This window comes from Psammomys obesus, unplaced genomic scaffold (assembly GCF_907164565.1).
Source record: "Psammomys obesus unplaced genomic scaffold, mPsaObe1.curated_primary_1811, whole genome shotgun sequence".
Classification (NCBI taxonomy): Eukaryota; Metazoa; Chordata; class Mammalia; order Rodentia; family Muridae; genus Psammomys; species Psammomys obesus.
In genome coordinates, this window is record NW_026596440.1 from 1,995,147 (window position 1) to 1,999,886 (window position 4,740).

A 4,740-nucleotide genomic window follows, 5' to 3' on the forward strand; every position below is an offset into this window, starting at 1 on the left:
TACATACATACATACATACATACATACATACATACATACATACATACTCTCCTCCTGGGGAAGACATTTGCTTACCTGGGACATCACTGTTCTGCAGGCTCTTGAAGAATGGTGATATGTTTGTTTGACCAAGGGTAGACTTGTGGTAGTTAATATCATTAATCGACAGGGTATAGAATCGTCTAGAAGAGACACCCCTGTGTGTAGTTGTGAGGGAGGTTCTATATTGAGTTAATTGGAGCAGAAGATGTAGCATGATTCAATGGGCCGTCGTCCTGGTCTGAAAAAAAAGAAGGTGAGCTGAGTGCTAACATTCACTGCTGTCTGCTTCCTTAGTGTAGACACAATGTGAACAGCTATCCCTTTCTTTCCCACCATGAGGAACTGTACTCCTAAAGCATGACCCAATTAAACGCTTCCTTCCCTACATGGCTTTTGTCAGGTATTTTGTAATGGAAACAAGCAAAATAACTAATACAGTAGTATCCATTTATAGAAGCAGAAAATACCTAAGACAACATTAAAGGTATTAAGTAAAGGCATATAATAAAATTCAGAAATGAAATCAGAATTGAAAGTAGATAAAAAGGATTTATATATTTAAGCCAATAAAATAATTACTGGTTAGTTACGAGTAAAAGAATGAAGACTTAAATAAAATGAGCCATGGAATAGCATAAACTAGAGAACTATGAGCTTCTCTATTCTGCTGATGTTGAAAGTACCACTGAATTATGTAATTTTGATAATCTTCTTCATATTCACCTCAAATAGTGAAAATGTTTTTAAATGGCACCTAACATAACACAGTTCTGGAAAACACCAAATACTTAATTCCAAATTGCTACACTAAGTTCTAGTTTTGAACAGGATGCAGGATGTAGTGGTGACAAACTGTTACCTCTGGCGTGTAAGTCAGAGACCGAGGAACTCCTCACACAGACAGAAGATTAGAAGAAAGGAGAGCCTGTGGGCGAAAGAATAGCTGAGGTAGGATTCTGTGTGGATGAAGATTCCTTTCATTCAATGTGTGAACTGGAAATTATGTTTCTAAGAGTATCTGACAGTCCTGAGAAGAGACTGACCCTTGGGTCTAGGTTCAGATCATAGGACTATGCTTTGAAAATAAAAAGCCATAGGGTTTGGCAATTTTGTGAAGCTGCTGAGACAGGCCCATCTATAAGTAAGCATCTTTTCTCTATTTGCTGATGAAGTCTGGTTTGGGAATAGGGCTGCCTTCCCTTAATGTTTTGGAGACAATGTCCTTCTGGATGTGTTATGATTCCCATTATGATTCCCAAGGCTTGTGTATGACACAGCCTTGATTGTCTGCTGACAGCATTCTGAGAGGTGAAGAGGTTATTTGATCATGAAACTTCTTCATTAATAGATTGCTGACGTGACACACTTATATCTGAATGGGAAATGGTCATAGATTCGTTTCAAGAAGTACATCATGGAGAGATGGGGAAGGACATTTAGAATTATATTGTGTCTCTAACCCATTTCTGTTTTTCTGCTTCCTGGCTGCAGGATGTAGTAATGACAAACTTTTGTCGTGAGACAACTGGATCTGCTCCATCGCATGATTCGGCCACAGCCATTGCCATCCTCAGGCCCATAGCAGTGGAGGCAGCCAACCCTGGGCTGAAACCCGAGATCATGAACAAAAGTGACTTGCCTCTCCTTGCACAGTTCATATCAGGAATTTTTGTCACAGTGACATCTAGTTGACAAATACAAGGACCTAGAATGGACATAACCTCAGAGCTTACAGCCATTGGAAAACAGAGAGCTGATAGGCTGTCACCAACATCAGCTCATGATTGACTGGAGGTCAGCCTTCATCAAGTCCACCCAACAAGGGGAGAGTCCTCTTTGGAGACAACTTTACTATCGACTTTCTGCATATAAATTTGGATGCAAAATCTCAGCAGGCTTCATTCATCTCAGTTTTGCTGTAGAAACATCAAGCTCACTCTAAATTGTGTTTGGAAATGCAAATGATTTTCACATACAAAGAATCTTAGATCTAAGTCTTAGCTGTATGACAAGGCTATATTGAATACTTACTAGACTTTAACATCATTCATAAAAATATAAATATTATTAAATAAAATGAAAATTCCACTAAGTGGTATTAAAGACTTCTGCTTTCAAAGGGATTAATTCACACACTCCTTATTCCTGTTAACTATGAGTAATTGCTTTATTACATCATGCAGCGATAATGATAGTAACACTGAGGCCACATTTACAACAATAAAAAGTCAGAAGATAGTGTTAATATGATGAGACTAAATCATGCTACTGAAACACTCTCCTGGTTGGGTCACTGTCCATTAAGTCTGATTGTGTCCTCATATCCGCCTTGAGAAATGCAGCCCGAAGACAGCAGTTTCTGAAAGCATCTGCAAAGCTAATGACCACTGGCTGTCATGAGACGTTTAGGCTCAAGGAAATGGGATGCTAGTTTTTAAAAGGCCGTAAAAAAGAGGGAAAACTCACATTTCTGGTTGTCCTTGATAAAATTACATCTCTTGCTCACATCTAACTTTGAAAATTCCACTGCCTGATAAAGGCTGGTTATCAGACACATACTGTTAATGTCTCTAGGAGAAAGTGGGGGATGGGGGAAGAAGCAGAAAATTTTGCTGTGTGACTAAAAGGTGGAAGTTACATGTGGGAAAAACTATAAAATGATAATAAAATTAAAAGAAGATGAATTCAATGGAGAGGTTGGGAACAACCAAAACATGTTAATTTTTATCCAAATTAGTTTGCATATTTAAAATATTTCTATGAAAATCATGATGCTTTGAATTTAAACTTGATAAGTATGATTTTCTTTTAAATTTATTTATTTGTTCACTTTACATTCTGACCATAGCCCACTCCTCCCTCTCCTCCCAGTCCCACACACCCTCACTCTTCCCACATATCCTCCTCTATTCTTCCGAAAAGGGGAGCCCCTTGCCTTACAAAACGATCCAAGCTTACCAAGTTGCATCAAGACTGAGCATATCCTCTTCCCCTGTGGCCTGGCAAGTCAGCTCTGCCAGCGGGGAGTGCTCAAAAAAGCAAGATACCAAGTCCATGTCAGAGGTAGCCCCTGGTCCTCTTACTAGGGAAACCACATGAAGCCTGACCTGCCCATTTGCTACATCTGTGTTGGGGACCTAGGTCCAGTCCATGCATGGGCCTTTGTTGTATTACTCATTAATTAATATTTACTATTGATATATGTTTTATTAAAACTGCTGTTAATCCTAAACAGCTGTATAACCACATCACCACACAGAGACTGGGATTTATTTAGTTAACCTAGAACACAATGCTACGCAATAGTTACTCTATCCTAAACCTCCAAGCTCTCATAGTTTCCTAACATTTAGATTAAAAAAGCAATTATACTTGCTTTTTTGTGAAATCTTAGGTCCAGTTCATTCTCCACATCTTTTCAAGACCTCTCCTCCAGCTCTCTCCTCTTCTCCTCCTCTGCCTCCCACTCCTTCCTGTCCTCTGATTCCTCCCATCTCCCTCCTACTCCTTTCCTCTCCATTGCTCAACATTGTGGCTGGTTGTTTTATTTTGGCATGTTTACACAAAGTTGAGACAGGTGATACTTAGAATAAGTATCACAATGCAATGTCTGGATTGAAACCAGAGAGTGGGGGAGAGAAATCAGCATTTGAACAAGGGTAAGGTATATATATACATTATACATTCCAAAAGAACATTTTACCAACAGTCCTTGGTTGGTGCTTCAGTCTCCTCAAGCCTCTCTGGGTACTGGTTAGTTGTTGGTCTTCTTGTGGAGCTCCTGTCACCTCTAGGTCCTTCTATCCATTCCCCATTTTTCCACCAGACTCCTTATGCTTCGCCCAGTGTTTGGCTGTGAGTCTCAACATCTGATTTAATTCTTTGCTGGGTGTAGCCTCAGAGGACATTTGTGCTAGGTTCCTGTCTACAAGCATAGCAGAGTATCATTAATAGTGTCAGGGTTGGCTCTCTCCCATGGGATGGGTGTCAGGGTGGGCAAGGCATTGGTTGGACTTTCAATCTCTGCTCTATCTTTATCCCGCACAATCATGTTGGGAAGGTAAATTTTGGTAAAGTTCTTGTGGGTGTGTTGGTGTTCCCCTCCTTTTACTGGAGTCCTATCTGGTTAGAGGGCAGCCTCTTTAGTCTCCATGATGGGAACTAGTAGGGGTCTCAAATAGAGTCACCCCTATATCTTCCCAGGAGGCTGCCCTGTCTCCAGCCTGGCACAGAGATGCTCCAGGCCACTGTTTCTCTTCTCTCTGCAGGCCCTCTATCCTCCTGACCCTCCCTGATCTCCCTACAGCAGATATCAACCCTCCTTTTCCTCAGCACTTCCTTTCCTATTCTGTTTCTCCTCTGAGATTTAATCATCCTCCCTTAGGTTCTCCTTGTTACTTATCTTCTTTGGGTCTGTGCAATGTAGTATATTTATCCTGTACTATATGGCTAAAATCTGCTTATAAGTGAGTACATACCATGTTTGTCATTCTGGGTCTGAGTTGCCTCTTTCAGGATGATCTTTTCTAGTTCTATTTGCCTACAAATTTCACGATTTCCTTGTTTTTAATAGATGAGTTTATTCTGTTGTGTGAATGTACCACCACATTTAGGGACATCTAGGTTTTTTCCAGATTCTGGCTATTATGAATATAGCTGCTATGAACATAGTTAAACAATTGTTCTTGTTGTATGGTA

General features: G+C 40.2%; 1 long non-coding RNA gene across 1 annotated transcript in view; it reads left to right on the forward strand.

Moving 5' to 3' along the window:
• Positions 1-2,134, forward strand: part of LOC129669676 (uncharacterized) — an 8,787-nt gene extending 6,653 nt beyond the window's left edge. The window contains exon 3 of the long non-coding RNA XR_008719059.1: positions 1,534-2,134. This is a non-coding gene — a long non-coding RNA (uncharacterized LOC129669676). The remainder of the gene's footprint in view (positions 1-1,533) is intronic.
• Positions 2,135-4,740: the final 2,606 nt, after the last annotated feature.